Consider the following 19,141-nt stretch of genomic DNA (forward strand, 5'->3'; position numbering starts at 1 on the left):
TTTTAGCTTTTTGCCTCTGAACAGTTTTGGCATCTCACTTTATCCTTTGAAATTCAGAATGATTGGCTTCTTTAGGAACTCAGAATCCAGATAGTGTTATTGATTCTCCTAGTTAAGTATGATGATTCTTGAACACAGCTACTTTATGAGTCTTGGCTGTGGCCCAAAGCACTCTGTCTTCCAGTATTACCACCGGATACATACATGCCACAAACACATAATTGGGTGAACCTTTTCAGATTGTGACTCAGCTTTGCTAAAGTCCCCAATTAGAGGTGTCCAGGGTTCTTAAGCACACTCTTTTTGCCTTGGATCACAACTTTATTCCTTTCTTTTTCTTTCTTTTTCGTTTTTCTCTTCTTTTTTTTTTTTGTATTCACTGCTTTTTCTTGCTTCAAGAATCATTTTTATGATTTTTCAGATCCTCAGTAACATGTCTCCTTTTTCATCATTCTTTCAAGAGCCAACATTCATGAACCACAAGTTCAAAAGACATATGCACTGTTTAAGCATACATTCAGAAAATAAAAAGTATTGCCACCACATCAAAATAATTAAACTGTTATAAAATTCAAAATTCATGCAATTCTTCTCCTTTTCAATTAAGAACATTGTTAATTTAAGAAAGGTGATGGATTCATAGGACATTCATAACTTTAAGGCATAGACACTAAGACACTAATGATCATAAGACACAAACATGGACAAACATAAAGCATAAATTTTCGAAAAACAAGAAAATAAAAAACAAGGAGATTAAAGAACGGGTCCACCTTAGTGATGGCGGCTTGTTCTTCCTCTTGAAGGTCTTATGGAGTGCTTGAGCTCCTCAATGTCTCTTCCTTGTCTTTGTTGCTCCTCTCTCATGATTCTTTGATCTTCTCTAATTTCATGGAGGAGAATGGAGTGTTCTTGGTGCTCCACCCTTAGTTGTCCCATGTTGGAACTCAATTCTCCTAGGGAGGTGTTCAGTTGCTCCCAATAATCTTGTGGAGGAAAGTGCATCCCTTGAGGCATCTCAGGGATCTCATGATGAGAAGGGTCTCTTGTTTGCTCCATCCTCTTTTTAGTAATGGGCTTGTCCTCATCAATGGGGATGTCTCCCTTTATGTCAACTCCAACTGAATAACAGAGGTGACAAATGAGGTGAGGAAAGGCTAACCTTGCCAAGGTAGAGGACTTGTCCGCCACCTTATAAAGTTCTTGGGCTATAACCTCATGAACTTCCACTTCTTCTCCAATCATGATGCTATGAATCATGATGGCCCGGTCTAGAGTAACTTCGGACCGGTTGCTAGTGGGAATGATTGAGCGTTGGATAAACTCCAACCATCCTCTAGCTATGGGCTTGAGGTCATGCCTTCTCAATTGAACCGGCCTCCCTCTTGAATCTTTCTTCCATTGGGCGCCCTCTTCACAAATGTCAGTGAGGACTTGGTCCAACCTTTGATCAAAGTTGACCTTTCTTGTGTAAGGATGTTCATCTCCTTGCATCATAGGCAAGTTGAATGCTAACCTTACATTTTCCGGACTAAAATCCAAGTATTTCCCCCAAACCATAGTAAGCCAATTCTTTGGGTTTGGGTTCACACTTTGATCATGGCTCTTGGTGATCCATGCATTGGCATAGAACTCTTGAACCATTAAGATTCCGACTTGTTGAATGGGGTTGGTGAGAACTTCCCAACCTCTTCATCTAATCTCATGTAGGATCTCCAGATATTCACTCTTTTTGAGTGAAAAAGGGACCTCAGGGATCACCTTCTTCAAGGCCACAACTTCATAGAAGTGGTCTTGATGCACCCTTGAGATGAATCTCTCCATCTCCCATGACTCGGAGGTGGAAGCTTTTGCCTTCCCTTTCCTCTTTCTAGAGGTTTCTCCGGCCTTGGATGCCATAAATGGTTATGGAAAAACAAAAAGCAATGCTTTTTCCACACCAAACTTAAAAGGTTTGCTCGTCCTCGAGCAAAAGAAGAAAGAAGAGAGTAGAAGAAGAAGAAATGAGGAAGAAGGGAATGGCTTTGTGTTCGGCCAAAGAGGGGTAGAAGTGGTGTTTAGGTTGTGTGAAAATGAAGGAGTGAAGAAGGGTTTATATAGGAGAGGGGAGGGGTAGGGTTCGGCCATTATTGGTGGGTTTGGGAGGGAAAGTGGTTTGAATTTGAATGGTGAGGTAGGTGGGGTTTTATGAAGGATGGATGTGAGTGGTGAAGAGAATAGATGGGATTTGATAGGTGAAGGGTTTTTTGGGGAAGAGGTGTTGAGGTGATTGGTGAATGGGTGAAGAAGAAGAGAGAGGGTGGTGGGGTAAGTGGGGATCCTTTGGGGTCCACAGATCCTGAGGTGTCAAGGAAAAGTCATCCCTGCACCAAATGGCATGCAAAAACGCGTTTTGAGCCAATTCTGGCATTAAACGCCAGGCTGGTGCCCATTTCTGGCGTTTAACGCCAGGTTCTTGCCCTTTTCTGGCGTTTAACGCCAGTCTGGTGCCCCTTTCTGGCGTTAAACGCCCAGAATGGTGCCAGACTGGGCGTTAAACGCCCACCTGCTAGCCTTACTAGCGTTTAAACGCCAGTAGGTTCTTCCTCCAGGGTGTGCTATTTTTCTTCCTGTTTTTCATTCTGTTTTTTCTTTTTCAATTGTTTTTGTGACTTCTTATGATCATCAACCTACAAAAAAAAAACATAAAATAACAAAAGATAATAGATAAAATATAACATTGGGTTGCCTCCCAACAAGCGCTTCTTTAATGTCAGTAGCTTGACAGAGTGCTCTCATGGAGCCTCATAGATACTCAGAGCAATGTTGGAACCTCCCAACACCAAACTTAGAGTTTGAATGTGGGGGTTCAACACCAAACTTAGAGTTTGGTTGTGGCCTCCCAACACCAAACTTAGAGTTTGACTGTGGGGGCTCTGCTTGACTCTGATTTGAGAGAAGCTCTTCATGCTTCCTCTCCATGGTGACTGGTGCACGAAATTGTGATCACTACTTTTACACAAAACAATCCCCGGTAATGTCTCCAAAGACTTGGTGCTCAATACCATGGCATAAACACAACTTCGCACAACTAACCAGCAAGTGCACTTGGTCGTCCAAGTAATAAACCTTACGCGAGTAAGGGTCGATCCCACGGAGATTGTTGGTATGAAGCAAGCTATGGTCACCTTGTAGATCTCAGTCAGGCAGACTCAAATGGGTATAGTGATAAACGAATAAAGCATAAAGATAAAGATAGAGATACTTATGTATATCATTGGTGAGAGCTTCAGATAAGCGTATGAAGATGCCTTCCCTTCCGTCTCTCTGTTTTCCTACTGTCTTCATCCAATCCTTCTTACTCCTTTCCATGGCAAGCTCATGTAGGGTTTTACCGTTGTCAGTGGCTACCTCCCATCCTCTCAGTGAAAACGTTGCCTATGCTCTGTCACATCATGGATAATCATCTGTCGGTTCTCGGTCAGGCCGGAATAGAATCCATTGATTCTTTTGCGTCTGTCACTAACGCCCCGCCTGCTAGGAGTTTGAAGCACGTCACAGTCATTCAATCATTGAATCCTACTCAGAATACCACAGACAAGGTTAGACCTTCCAGATTCTCTTGAATGCCGCCATCAGTTCTCGCCTATACCACGAAGACTCTGATCTCACGGAATGGCTGGCTCGTTTGTCAGGCGAGCACTCGGTTGTCAGGCGATCAACTATGCATCGTGTATCAGGAATCCAAGAGATATTCACTAAGCCTCATATGCTTGTAGAAGAAGAGTGGTTGTCAGTTACTTTGTTCATAAGTGAGAATGATGATGAGTGTCACGGATCATCACATTCATCAAGTTGAAGAACAGGTGATATCTTGGAACAAGAACAAGCGGAATTGAATAGAAGAACAATAGTAATTGCATTAATACTCGAGGTACAGCAGAGTGATGTGTGGAAAACGATCCAACACAAAACTCACCGGCAAGTGTACCGGGTCGCATCAAGTAATAATAACTCACATGAGTGAGGTCGATCCCACAGGGATTGAAGGATTGAGCAATTTTAGTTTAGTGGGTGGTTTAGTCAAGCAAATCAAGTGTTGGTTGAGTGATTTGTGTTTAACAGAAAGTAAATGACAGTAAGTGTAAAGGGGGAAAGGGAAATGGGCAGTAAATTGGAGAGCAAGAAAGAAAAATTGCAGAATCTTAAAGAACAAGAAACTAAATAACTGAAACTTAAAGTGCAAGAAAGGTAAATTGCAGTAACTTAAATGGCAAGTAATGTAAATTGCTTGAATGTAAAAGGGAATTGAGGAATGGGATTGCAGGATCTAAACGAAGGAAAAGTAAATTTCAGTAATGAAGGTAGCAGAAATTGAATTGGATGCAAACAGAAATTTAAACAACAAGGAAATTAAAGTGCAGTAAAGGTTCACAGAAGAACCAAAAGTGATCTCAGGATCCCAAGGGCTTAGGTAGCAGAGCCTAAAACCCAATTTCCTTCCCAGATCTGAATGAACTAAGCAATTGACAGAAAATGAAAGAAGAAGCAATAGAAGAACCGAATTGAAAGTGAATTATGCAGAAAACAAATTTAAACAGAGCTAGAATGGGAATTGGGACAGAATTTCCCCAATTTCACACATCCACAACTCAGAAAACAGAAGAGTAGAATTGCCCAAGGGAATTGAGGAAGGAGATCAATCAATTCTCCCTTGATCCTCTGAAGTCTCGGCCAATTCTCTCAAGAACAATTCCAAGAGAGTCAAAGCTCCAAAGGAATGTGAAAGTGAAAATTCAAAAGCCAAGGTAAAAGTAAAAATTCAAAAGTGAGCATAAAGGTCCTAATTACATCAAACTAACTACTATTTATACACTTTCTATTCTTGGATAATGGGGTTTGGATGGGCTTTTGAATTGGTGAAGAAATGAATTAAAATGGGAATTTAATTTGGATTTTCGGCCCATGAAATCCACTCCCAAGAGGCTGCCCTGCCCTTGTGGAGGGCAGGGCAGAAAATTGATGCTTGGTGCTTGGAGTTGGTGCGGCTATGGTGCGCATGAAGAAGAAATTGGTGCGCCAGAAGCTGCCCTGCCCGCGCCAAGGGCGGGGCAGAAAATGTTGATGCGCGCGCTTGGTGCGCCATGCTTGAGGGGCGCGCGTGCGCGTGCTGCACGTTGATGCGTGGGATGCTCCCTGCCCGCGCCAAGGGCAGGGCAGGAATGGTTTGGTGCGCCAGGAAAGGAATGTTGCGCGCGGTTGGTGCGCCAGGAAGCAAAGTTGGTGCGCCAGCTTCAAATGCTGCCCTGCCCACGCCAAGGGCAGGGCAAGGTTCCTTCCTTCACGTCGTGGGTTCGATCCTGGGAGGAAGCAAACACGCTAGTTATTTTCTTGGTTTCTTGGCACCATAGTCACCCTTAGTTCTTGGCTTCCTCATGGTCCCTTGTTCGAAACTTGTAGCTTGCATGGGTGTCATTTTCCCTTGAATTTCTTTCCTCATGGAGCCCGATCCTGCTCTCCACAAGGGCAGGGCAGAAATTGCTTCTCTTGGTTCCAAGGCATCATTTTGTGCTCTGCCCTTTGGAGTGGGCAGGGCAGAGTTGCCTTTCTTGGTTCGGTCACTTAATGCTGCCCTCCTAGAGGGCATTCTGCCCTTGTGGAGGGCAAGGTTGCTTCCCCTATGAGTTACGGCACGCTATTTCTTGATTCAGCCACGCTTTCCTTTTCTTGGCTACACTTTTTATGCCACGCTTTTCATTTTCTTTTCTTTTCTTCACCTATAATAAACCAAACAACCACTCAAAGTATCACTGAATTCAAGAGGCTTATAAATCAATTAAAATGCAATTAAAATTAGCTCAAACCTCAATGATTAACATTAAATTCATAGTGGTTGCTTGATTTATAGAAGTTATGCATTTTCACTCCAAATCACTAACTTAGGATGCAAGAAAGTGCATAAATGCTAACAAAACAAGTGAAATTAGCTTGAAAAATGGGTATATGATGACTTGTCATCACAACACCAAACTTAAACCTTGCTTGTCCCCAAGCAAGCATCAAAACTAAGAGTAAATGATATGAATAAGAAAAGAACACAAATCCTTATTATGCAGATAGCAGAACTTCAATTTATGGGGCATTTATGTAGACAATGATACTCACTTATTGTTGCTGCTGCATAATACACATTTTGCATCAAAGGTTTGCTAAACTTGCTGTCATAAGACTCACCTTTTGATTACTCCCTTGGTAACTTTTCTTGGCTTACAATGCTTTAACAAGCTTTTTATTCTTTTAGAGGTTGGGTGTTAAATGTTGCAGCTTAGCCTTTGGCTTCATTTTCTTTTATTTTGCTCAACATCTTTCCACCACAGACACTTAGCTCACTAATTCTTCCTAGGATCATTGATGCCCAGCATCTCTTTGGATCACTAAGTGCTTTGTATCTAAGTTGCTCTTTATTGTGGATTTTCAATTGGCCATCCCAAATCAGTTGATCTAAGTGACCGGGTTTCAAAATACCCCTTAGAATTTACTCATCCAAGCAGATCTCAGTACAAGAACACCACAGGCATTTGTCCTAAGGTTCAAACCATTGGTGTCCAACCTTTATTCTTTGTTTTTCTTGCCATTTTGGCTTTTTCCTTCCTTTTTCTTTCTGTTTTTGTTACCAAGGGTTGTTTCATTATTGATAGGAGTCTTTGTAACAGCAAGCTAACTTACAATTGAATGGGAATGATATTATGCAACATTTATTTCATGAGTTATGCATTTAATCATACACATGTACCACCACCAACTTCCATTCATACTCATGCAACATTGGATTTTTTACTTTTCAATTCAAACCACACTCTTTTATTTAGCATATGGGAAACAAAGCAAGATTTAAAGCTAAGTGATGGATACAAGCATTGTGCAGACTTGGCATTTTCACAAACAATTTCACTTGTAGCTAAATGAACACTTTAGCAAGAAATACAATGGCTTCCAGATTCGAAACATCACACAGCAGCAAGGATTAAGTTCAGATACAACCTTTGAAGTTGCAGCCCTTTGATTTTTCTTTCTGCTATGTCCTCTTTGAGTTATAATGCATAATGTCTTCAAATGTTGGCTTATATCCTGCATAGTTCTCAAAGTTGCTTGATTCTCAAGCCCTTAATTTTATGGTTAGTGAGCATAACTGAGTGTGGTTTCATGATTTGTTTAGGTGTGTGAACACCAAACTTAATTGTTTTACCACTGTCTCAGATGTAACAAGTTAACCATATTTGAAACCATGTATCTTTGCTAAAGATTAATGAAACAAGAGCTAGAAAACAATTCAACAGTTGAATAATATGTTTGATTACTTGGAGCTAGAGTCATGCAAGAGGTGAGAATGTATTAATTGATATTTTTGGTGGAACACCAAACTTAGAAGTTTTCATTCTCCCTCAAATTGTTTTTGGTGTGCAACACCAAACTTAGCTCCTTGCAATGCACAACAATTACTCAACATTTTTATTGAAAAACTATGAAAAGCAACTACCTCAGGTTGGGTTGCCTCCCAACAAGCGCTCTTTTATTGTCATTAGCTTGACATCCTCATTGTTGCCTATCATGGGGGTCGAAAATCACAATGCCTTAGCTTGTCTGTCTTCACTGTGAACTTCCTTCCGGTTTCCTCTTTGATGACCTCTACAGATTCTTGTGAAAGGATCTTAGTCACAACATAATGATCAGACAACTGTGGGAATACCCTTATGGTTTGCATATTGATCATCACTCGATCCCCTAGTGAGAACTTTCCAATGTACTTGTCTTTAGTTCTCTCCTCTGTCTCTCTTTGAAGGAATTCTCTGTTGTGTCTTTCTTGACTGGTACTTCCTTTCTCATTGTCTTCCATGATCCTTTTCCATCCTTCCTTCTTTGTAGCATCTTCGTTATTGATTGGTTTATCTTCACTGGCTTTGAAGAAAGTAGTTGGTTTCTTCTCACCCATTTCTGCAAAATGCTTTGCCAATTGAGCCATCCGCTCCTCAAGTCCTCTCATTAACATCTCTTGGTTCCTTGTTGTTTCTTCTTGATGTTTCATCATTTTCTCCATTAGGGTCTCCAAGTTTGTGATTCTCTGAGAGTCTTGTGAGATTGGTTGGTTAGGACATGTTGAAGGTAGGAAGGGTGGGTGTGGTGGAGGAATGTAGTGGTTGTTATTGCTGTAATGGTGTTTTTGATGGTTTGTGAAGTTCGGGTTGTTATAATGGAATTCCCTTGGTCTGTGATTTTGGTACTCACTCCTTCTCCAGTTGGGATAGGTTTGGGAGTGCCTGTGTTGTGGATATTGGCTTTGAGTGGTATTAGTGGGTGGGGGATGTTGATTGGTTGTGGTCATAGAATTGTCCTGGGGGAAACTTCCTTGTTCTTGATGTTGAGGCTCCCTCATTCTCAGATACGAATGAGGTCTCCATGGTGGAAATTTGGCATTCACTGCAGCAGGCAACTCTATATTTTGATGTGATTGCTGGTGCATTTGTTTGTTTTGGTCCTTGAACGCATTCATCCCTTCAATAATTGCTACTTTTTCTTCTGAGATTGTATTTTGTGGTTTTTCAAATGGCTGTTGATTGTTGACTCCTTTGTCATTGAGGTCTGCAATTCCTTGGGCAGTTGTTGTTGCTTTGAGTAGGCCATCTGAGAAGTAGTCCACTGCTTTTCTAGTTTCTGGGGTCAATCCTTCATAGAAAGCTCGGAAGCCCACTTTGTCAGTTGCTTTCTTGTATCTTTCCCAAGCCTTGAAGAGTGGTTCTTCGTCCCCTTGTGTGAATAAATGTCCCTCTTCTTTCGGCTGGATGATCTGTATGGATGAGGTGAATTTGGCCAAAAATTTGGTGACCAAATCATCCCAACTAGTAATACTTCCTTGGGAAAAAGTTTCAAACCATTGTGCAGCTTCACCCTTCAATGAGAAAGGGAATAATAGGATCTTGTAAGTGTCCTGATCTGGACCATCAGTTTTGACTGCATTGCAAGTTCTCAGGAAAGTAGATATATGTTGTTGAGGATCCTCTGATGGATTTCCATCATAAGAGCAATTGTTCTTGATGAGTGCAATGAGTGGTGGCTTCATGTCATGATACCCTTTGTCTGTAGAAACTTGATTTCCTGTGACATGCAAACAATCAGGGTGACCCAACAACAACACTCTTGAGAATTAAGTGCAGTTATTTGAGATAAATTGTCAGTAAGTTAGTAGAGGCAATTTCTCAAACAGTTAGTGTGTTAGTGAGAGTTAGAATAACAGAAAAGAAAAAGTGCTTAATCTAGACCTCCACTTCACTTAATCATTATCAATCTATTTCAATCCCCGGCAACGGCGCCAAAAACTTGATGTGTGGAAAACGATCCAACACAAAACTCACCGGCAAGTGTACCGGGTCGCATCAAGTAATAATAACTCACATGAGTGAGGTCGATCCCACAGGGATTGAAGGATTGAGCAATTTTAGTTTAGTGGGTGGTTTAGTCAAGCAAATCAAGTGTTGGTTGAGTGATTTGTGTTTAACAGAAAGTAAATGACAGTAAGTGTAAAGGGGGAAAGGGAAATGGGCAGTAAATTGGAGAGCAAGAAAGAAAAATTGCAGAATCTTAAAGAACAAGAAACTAAATAACTGAAACTTAAAGTGCAAGAAAGGTAAATTGCAGTAACTTAAATGGCAAATAATGTAAATTGCTTGAATGTAAAAGGGAATTGAGGAATGGGATTGCAGGATCTAAACGAAGGAAAAGTAAATTTCAGTAATGAAGGTAGCAGAAATTGAATTGGATGCAAACAGAAATTTAAACAGCAAGGAAATTAAAGTGCAGTAAAGGTTCACAGAAGAACCAAAAGTGATCTCAGGATCCCAAGGGCTTAGGTAGCAGAGCCTAAAACCCAATTTCCTTCCCAGATCTGAATGAACTAAGCAATTGACAGAAAATGAAAGAAGAAGCAATAGAAGAACCGAATTGAAAGTGAATTATGCAGAAAACAAATTTAAACAGAGCTAGAATGGGAATTGGGACAGAATTTCCCCAATTTCACACATCCACAACTCAGAAAACATAAGAGTAGAATTGCCCAAGGGAATTGAGGAAGGAGATCAATCAATTCTACCTTGATCCTCTGAAGTCTCGGCCAATTCTCTCAAGAACAATTCCAAGAGAGTCAAAGCTCCAAAGGAATGTGAAAGTGAAAATTCAAAAGCCAAGGTAAAAGTAAAAATTCAAAAGTGAGCATAAAGGTCCTAATTACATCAAACTAACTACTATTTATACACTTTCTATTCTTGGATAATGGGGTTTGGATGGGCTTTTGAATTGGTGAAGAAATGAATTAAAATGGGAATTTAATTTGGATTTTTGGCCCATGAAATCCACTCCCAGGAGGTTGCCCTGCCCTTGTGGAGGGCAGGGCAGAAAATTGATGCTTGGTGCTTGGAGTTGGTGCGGCCATGGTGCGCATGAAGAAGAAATTGGTGCGCCAGAAGCTGCCCTGCCCGCGCCAAGGGCGGGGCAGAAAATGTTGATGCGCGCGCTTGGTGCGCCATGCTTGAGGGGCGCGCGTGCGCGTGCTGCACGTTGATGCGTGGGATGCTCCCTGCCCGCGCCAAGGGCAGGGCAGGAATGGTTTGGTGCGCCAGGAAAGGAATGTTGCGCGCGGTTGGTGCGCCAGGAAGCAAAGTTGGTGCGCCAGCTTCAAATGCTGCCCTGCCCGCGCCAAGGGCAGGGCAAGGTTCCTTCCTTCACGTCGTGGGTTCGATCCTGGGAGGAAGCAAACACGCTAGTTATTTTCTTGGTTTCTTGGCACCATAGTCTCCCTTAGTTCTTGGCTTCCTCGTGGTCCCTTGTTCGAAACTTGTAGCTTGCATGGGTGTCATTTTCCCTTGAATTTCTTTCCTCATGGAGCCCGATCCTGCTCTCCACAAGGGCAGGGCAGAAATTGCTTCTCTTGGTTCCAAGGCATCATTTTGTGCTCTGCCCTTTGGAGTGGGCAGGGCAGAGTTGCCTTTCTTGGTTCGGTCACTTAATGCTGCCCTCCTAGAGGGCATTCTGCCCTTGTGGAGGGCAAGGTTGCTTCCCCTATGAGTTGCGGCACGCTATTTCTTGATTCGGCCACGCTTTCCTTTTCTTGGCTACACTTTTTATGCCACGCTTTTCATTTTCTTTTCTTTTCTTCACCTATAATAAACCAAACAACCACTCAAAGTATCACTGAATTCAAGAGGCTTATAAATCAATTAAAATGCAATTAAAATTAGCTCAAACCTCAATGATTAACATTAAATTCATAGTGGTTGCTTGATTTATAGAATTTATGCATTTTCACTCCAAATCACTAACTTAGGATGCAAGAAAGTGCATAAATGCTAACAAAACAAGTGAAATTAGCTTGAAAAATGGGTATATGATGACTTGTCATCACAGAGCTCCACACCTTAATCTATGGTGTGTAGAAACTCCACCGTTGAAAATACATAAGAACAAGGTCTAGGCATGGCCGTGAGGCCAGCCTCCCAGTGATCAAAAGATTCAAAAATCTCCAGATATCTAATACAATAGTAAAAGGTCCTACTTATAGAAAACTAGTAGCCTAAGGTGTATAAAGATGAGTAAATGACATAAAAATCCACTTCCGGGCCCACTTGGTGTGTGCTTGGGCTGAGCAATGAAGCATTTTCGTGTAGAGACTCTCCTTGGAGTTAAACGCCAGCTTTTATGCCAGTTTGGGCGTTTAACTCCCATTTAGGTGCCAGTTCCGGCGTTTAACGCTGGAATTCCTGAGGGTGACTTTGAACGCCGGTTTGGGCCATCAAATCTTGGGCAAAGTATGGACTATTATATATTGCCGGAAAGCCCAGGATGTCTACTTTCCAACGCCGTTGAGAGTGCGCCAATTGGGCTTCTGTAGCTCCAGAAAATCCACTTTGAGTGCAGGGAGGTCAGAATCCAACAGCATCTGCAGTCCTTTTGAGTCTCTGGATCAAATTTTTGCTCAGATCCCTCAATTTCAGCCAGAAAATACCTGAAATCACAGAAAAACACACAAACTCATAGTAAAGTCCAGAAAAGTGAATTTTAACTAAAAACTAATAAAAATATACTAAAAACTAACTAAAAGATACTAAAAACATACTAAAAACAATGCCAAAAAGCGTACAAATTATCCGCTCATCACAACACCAAACTTAAATTGTTGCTTGTCCCCAAGCAACTGAAGATCAAATAGGATAAAAGAAGAGAATATGCAATGAACTCCAAAAACATCTATGAAGATCAGTATTAATTAGATGAGCGGGGCTTTTAGCTTTTTGCCTCTGAATAGTTTTGGCATCTCACTTTATCCTTTGGAATTCAGAATGATTGGCTTCTTTAGGAACTTAGAATCCAGATAGTGTTATTGATTCTCCTAGTTAAGTATGATGATTCTTGAACACAACTACTTCATGAGTCTTGGCCGTGGCCCAAAGCACTCTGTCTTCCAGTATTACCACCGGATACACACATGCCACAGACACATAATTGGGTGAACCTTTTCAGATTGTGACTCAGCTTTGCTAAAGTCCCCAATTAGAGGTGTCCAGGGTTCTTAAGCACACTCTTATTGCCTTGGATCATAACTTTATTTCTTTCTTTTTCTTTCTTTTTTTCTTCTCCTTTTTTTTCGGTTTTTTTTTCGCTTGCTTTCTTCTTCTTTTTTTTGTATTCACTGCTTTTTCTTGCTTCAAGAATCATTTTTATGATTTTTCAGATCCTCAGTAACATGTCTCCTTTTTCATCATTCTTTCAAGAGCCAACATTCATGAACCACAAATTCAAAAGACATATGCACTATTCAAGCATACATTCAGAAAACAAAAGTGTTGCCACCACATCAAAATAATTAAACTGTTATAAAATTCAAAATTCATGCAATTCTTTTCTTTTTCAATTAAGAACAATCTCTAAGAAAGGTGATGGATTCATAGGACATTCATAACTTTAAGGCATAGACACTAAGACACTAATGATCATAGGACACAAGCATAGATAAACATAAAGCATAATTTTCGAAAAACAAGAAAATAAAGAACAAGGAGATTAAAGAACGGGTCCACCTTAGTGATGGCGGCTTGTTCTTCCTCTTGAAGGTCTTATGGAGTGCTTGAGCTCCTCAATGTCTCTTCCTTGTCTTTGTTGCTCCTCTCTCATGATTCTTTGATCTTCTCTAATTTCATGGAGGAGAATGGAGTGTTCTTGGTGCTCCACCCTTAGTTGTCCCATGTTGGAAATCAATTCTCCTAGGGAGGTGTTTAGTTGCTCCCAATAGTCTTGTGGAGGAAAGTGCATCCCTTGAGGCATCTCAGGGATCTCATGATGAGAGGGATCTCTTGTTTGCTCCATCCTTTTCTTGGTGATGGGCTTGTCCTCATCAATGGGGGTGTCTCCTTCTATGTCAACTCCTACTGAATAACAGAGGTGACAAATGAGATGAGGAAAGGCTAACCTTGCCAAGGTGGAGGACTTGTCCGCCACCTTGTAGAGTTCTTGAGCTATGACCTCATGAACTTCCACTTCTTCTCCAATCATGATGCTATGAATCATGATGGCCCGGTCTAGAGTAACTTCGGACCGGTTGCTAGTGGGAATGATTGAGCGTTGAATAAACTCAAACCATCCTCTAGCCATGGGCTTGAGGTCATGCCTTCTCAATTAAACCGGCTTCCCTCTTGAATCTCTCTTCCATTGTGCGCCCTCTTCACATATGACTGTGAGGACTTGGTCCAACCTTTGATCAAAGTTGACCCTTCTAGTGTAAGGATGTTCATCTCCTTGCATCATGGGCAAGTTGAATGTTAACCTTACATTTTCCGGACTAAAATCCAAGTATTTCCCCCGAACCATAGTAAGATAATTATTTGGATCCGGGTTCACACTTTGATCATGGCTCTTGGTGATCCATGCATTGGCATAGAACTCTTGAACCATCAAGATTCCGACTTGTTGAATGGGGTTGGTAAGCACTTCCCAACCTCTTCTTCGGATCTCATGGCGGATCTCCGGATATTCACCCTTTTTGAGTGAAAAGGGGACCTCGGGGATCACCTTCTTCAAGGCCACAACTTCATATAAGTGGTCTTGATGCACCCTTGAGATGAATCTATCCATCTCCCATGACTCGGAGGTGGAAGCTTTTGCCTTCCCTTTCCTCTTTCTAGAGGTTTCTTCGGCCTTGGATGCCATAAATGGTTATGGAAAAACGAAAAAGCAACGCTTTTACCACACCAAACTTAAAAGGTTTGCTCGTCCTCGAGCAAAAGAAGAAAGAAGAGAGTAGAAGAAGAAGAAATGAGGAAGAAGGGAGTGGCTTATGTATTCGGCCAAGGAGGGGGAGAAGTGGTGTTTAGGTTGTGTGAAAATGAAGGAGTGAAGAAGGGTATTTATAGGAGAGAGGGGGGGATAGGGTTCGGCCATTATGGGTGGGTTTGGGAGGGAAAGTGGTTTGAATTTGAAGGGTGAGGTAGGTGGGGTTTTATGAAGGATGGATGTGAGTGGTGAAGAGAAAGATGGGAGTTGATAGGTGAAGGGTTTTTGGGGAAGAGGTATTGAGGTGATTAGTGAATGGGTGAAGAAGAGAGAGAGTGGTGGGGTTGGTGGGGATCCTGTGGGGTCTACAGATCCTGTGGTGTCAAGGAAAAGTCATCCCTGCACCAATTGGCTTTCAAAATCACGTTTTGAGCCATTTCTGGCGTTAAACACCGGGCTGATGCCCATTCCTGGCGTTTAATGCCAGGTTCTTGCCCTTTTCTGGCGTTTAACGCCAGTCTGGTGCCCCTTTCTGGCGTTAAACACCCAGAATGGTGCCAGACTGGGCGTTAAACGCCCAACTGCTAGCCTCACTGGCGTTTAAACGCCAGTGGGTTCTTCCTCCAGGGTGTGCTGTTTTTCTTCCTGTTTTTTTCATTCAGTTTTTGCTTTTTCAATTGATTTTGTGTCTTCTTATGATCATCAACCTACAAAAAAAAAAATAACAAAAGAAAATAAATAAAATATAACATTGGGTTGCCTCCCAACAAGCGCTTCTTTAATGTCAGTAGCTTGACAGAGGGCTCTCATGGAGCCTCACAGATACTCAGAGCAATGTTGGAACCTCCCAACACCAAACTTAGAGTTTGAATGTGGGGGTTCAACACCAAACTTAGAGTTTGGTTGTGGCCTCCCAACACCAAACTTAGAGTTTGACTGTGGGGGCTCTGTTTGACTCTGATTTGAGAGAAGCTCTTCATGCTTTCTCTCCATGGTGACAGAGGGATATCCTTGAGCCTTAAACACAAAGGATTCTTCATTCACTTGAATGATTAGTTCACCTCCATCAACATCAATCACAGCCTTTGCTGTGGCTAGGAAGGGTCTGCCAAGGATGATGGATTCATCCATGCACTTCCCAGTCTCTAGGACTATAAAATCAGTAGGGATGTAATGGTCTTCAATCTTCACCACTACATCCTCTACAAGTCCATGAGCTTGTTTTCTTGAGTTGTCTGCCATCTCTAGTGAGATTCTTGCAGCTTGTACCTCAAAGATCCCTAGCTTCTCCATTACAGAGAGAGGCATGAGGTTTACACTTGACCCTAAGTCACACAACGCCTTCTTGAAGGTCATGGTGCCTATGGTACAAGGTATGGAAAACTTCTCAGGATCTTGTCTCTTTTGAGGTAATTTCTGCCTAGACAAGTCATCCAGTTCTTTGGTGAGCAAAGGAGGTTCATCCTCCCAAGTCTCATTTCCAAATAACTTGTCATTTAGCCTCATGATTGCTCCAAGGTATTTAGCAACTTGCTCTTCAGTGACATACTCATCCTCTTCAGAGGAAGAATACTCATCAGAGCTCATGGAAGGCAGAAGTAAGTCCAATGGAATCTCTATGGTCTCATTTTGAGCCTCAGATTCCCATGGTTCCTCATTGGGGAACTCTGTGGAGGCTAGTGCACGCCCATTGAGGCCTTCCTCAGTGGCGTCCACTTCCTCTCTTTCCTCTCCAGATTCGGCCATGTTTATGGCTTTGCACTCTCCTTTTGGATTTTCTTCTGTATTACTTGGGAGAGTACTAGGAGGGAGTTCAGTAACTTTCTTGCTCAGCTGTCCCACTTGTGCCTCCAAATTCCTAATGGAGGACCTTGTTCCAGTCATGAAACTTTGAGTGGTTTTGATTAGATCAGAGACCATGGTTGCTAAGTCAGAGGGGTTCTGCTTAGAATTCTCTGTCTGTTGCTGAGAAGATGATGGAAAAGGCTTGCCATTGCTAAACCTGTTTCTTCCACCATTATTGTTATTGAAACCTTGTTGAGGTCTCTCTTGATTCTTCCATGAAAAATTTGGGTGATTTCTCCATGAAGAATTATAGGTGTTTCCATAGGGTTCTCCTAGGTAATTCACCTCTTCCATTGAAGGGTTCTCAGGATCATAAGCTTCTTCGTCAGATGAAGCATCCTTAGTACTGCTTGGTGCATTTTGCATTCCAGACAGACTTTGAGAAATCAAATTGACTTGTTGAGTCAATATCTTGTTCTGAGCCAAAATGGCATTCAGAGTATCAATCTCAAGAACTCCTTTCTTCTGACTTGTCCCATTGTTCACAGGATTTCTTTCAGAACTGTACATGAATTGGTTATTTGCAACCATTTCAATGAGCTCTTGAGCCTCTGTAGGCGTCTTCTTCAGATGAAGAGATCCTCCAGCAGAGCTATCCAAAGACATCTTGGATAGTTCAGAGAGACCATCACAGAAAATACCTATGATGCTCCATTCAGAAAGCATGTCTGAGGGACACTTTCTGATTAATTGTTTGTATCTTTCCCAAGCTTCATAGAGGGATTCACCATCCTTCTGTCTGAAGGTTTGGACTTCCACTCTAAGCTTACTCAATTTTTGAGGTGGAAAGAACTTTGCCAAGAAGGCATTGACTAGCTTTTCCCAAGAGTCCAGGCTTTCTTTAGGTTGTGAGTCCAACCATATTCTAGCTCTGTCTCTTACAGCAAAAGGGAATAGCATCAGTCTGTAGACCTCAGGGTCAACCCCATTAGTCTTGACTGTGTCACAGATTTGCAAGAACTCAGCTAAAAACTGATGAGGATCTTCCAATGGAAGTCCATGGAACTTGCAATTCTGTTGCATTAGAGAAACTAATTGAGGCTTAAGCTCAAAGTTGTTTGCTCCAATGGCAGGGATAGAGATGCTTCTCCCATAGAAGTCGGGAGTAGGTGCAGTAAAGTCACCCAGCACCTTCCTTGCATTGTTGGCATTGTTGTTGTTTTCGGCTGCCATAGGTTCTTCTTCTTTGATGAATTCGGTCAAGTCCTCAACAGAGAGTTGTGCCTTAGCTTCTCTTAGCTTTCGCTTCAAGGTCCTTTCAGGTTCAGGGTCAGCTTCAACAAGAATGCCTTTGTCTTTGTTCCTGCTCATATGAAAGAGAAGAGAACAAGAAAATGTGGAATCCTCTATGTCACAGTATAGAGATTCCTTGAGGTGTCAGAGGAAAAGAAAAGTAGAAGACAAAAGTAGAAAATTCGAACTTATCAAAGAAGATGGGGTTCGAATTTTGCATTAAGGAATAGTGTTAGTCCATAAATGGAAGGATGTGAAAAGAAGGGAAGTAATATTCGAAAATTAAGTAAAAAAAAATTTTGAAAACATTTTTGAAAAACACTACTTGATTTTCGAAAATAAGAGTGGGAAAGAAATCAAATGATTTTTGAAAAAGATTTTGAAATTAGAAGTTAAAAAGATTTGATTGAAAACTATTTTGAAAAAGATGTGATTAAAAAGATATGATTGGTTTTAAAAAAGATGTGATTGAGAAGATATGATTTGAAAAACATTTTAAAAAAAAGATTTGATTTTAAAATTAATGACTTGCTTGACAAGAAAAGATATGATTCAAAAATTAAACCTTCCTCAACAGAAAAGGCAACATACTTGAAATTTTGAATCAAATCATTAATTGTTAGCAAGTCTCTTTGAAAAAGGAAAAAAATTGATTTTGAAAACATTTGATTGAAAAGATATGATTTGAAAAAGATTTGATTTTGAAAGACTTTGAAAACTTGAAAAAAATTGATTTTGAAAACAAAATCTTCCCCCTTGTGCCATCCTGGCGTTAAACGCCCAGAATGGTATCCATTCTGGCGTTTAACGCCCAAAATGCTACCTTTTTGGGCGTTAAACGCCCAACCAGGTACCCTGGCTGGCGTTTAAATGCCAGTCTGTCCTTCTTCACTGGGCGTTTTGAACGCCCAGCTTTTTCTGTGTAATTCCTCTGCTGCATGTTCTGAATCTTCAGTCCCCTGTACTATTGACTTGAAAATAGAACCAAGATCAAATAAACAAGGCATGCAAGACACCAAACTTAAGATTAGACACTAGACTCAAGCAAGAAACATAAAGTATTTTTGGTTTTTATGATTTTTATAAATTTTTTTGTGCTTTTTTCGAAAATTATATGGAAATAGAAAAAAAAGGTTTCAGAATTCTCAATTTGAATTTTCAGGAATCATTGCAATGCTAGTCTAAGACTCCGGTCCAGGAATTAGACATGGCTTCACAGCCAGCCAAGCTTTCAAAAAAAGCTTCGGTCCAAAACACTAGACATGGCCAATGGCCAGCCAAGCCTTAGCAGATCACTGCTCCAATAGCAAGATTGATAGAGATCAACAAGCTATTGTGATGATCAGTTGAAACCTCGGTCCAATAAGATTAGACATGGCTTCACAGCCAGCCAGATTTCAGCAGATCACCATAAAACACTAGAATTCATTCTTAAGAACTCTGAAGAAAAATACCTAATCTAAGCAACAAGATGAACCGTCAGTTGTCCATACTCAAGAACAGTCCCCGGCAACGGCGCCAAAAACTTGGTGCACGAAATTGTGATCACTACTTTTACACAAAACAATCCCCGGTAATGGCTCCAAAGACTTGGTGCTCAATACCATGGCATAAACACAACTTCGCACAACTAACCAGCAAGTGCACTGGGTCGTCCAAGTAATAAACCTTACGCGAGTAAGGGTCGATCCCACGGAGATTGTTGGTATGAAGCAAGCTATGGTCACCTTGTAGATCTCAGTCAGGCAGACTCAAATGGGTATAGTGATAAACG

At 41.3% G+C, this 19,141-nt stretch overlaps 1 non-coding gene across 1 annotated transcript; it reads left to right on the forward strand.

The window, feature by feature from the left end:
• Positions 1-16,794: 16,794 nt before the first annotated feature.
• LOC130958596 (small nucleolar RNA R71) lies at positions 16,795-16,902 on the forward strand. The gene has a single exon (XR_009077709.1). It is a non-coding gene; the product is annotated as a small nucleolar RNA R71 (small nucleolar RNA).
• The last annotated feature ends 2,239 nt before the right edge of the window (positions 16,903-19,141 follow it).

This window comes from Arachis stenosperma, chromosome 10 (genome assembly GCF_014773155.1).
Source record: "Arachis stenosperma cultivar V10309 chromosome 10, arast.V10309.gnm1.PFL2, whole genome shotgun sequence".
Classification (NCBI taxonomy): Eukaryota; Viridiplantae; Streptophyta; class Magnoliopsida; order Fabales; family Fabaceae; genus Arachis; species Arachis stenosperma.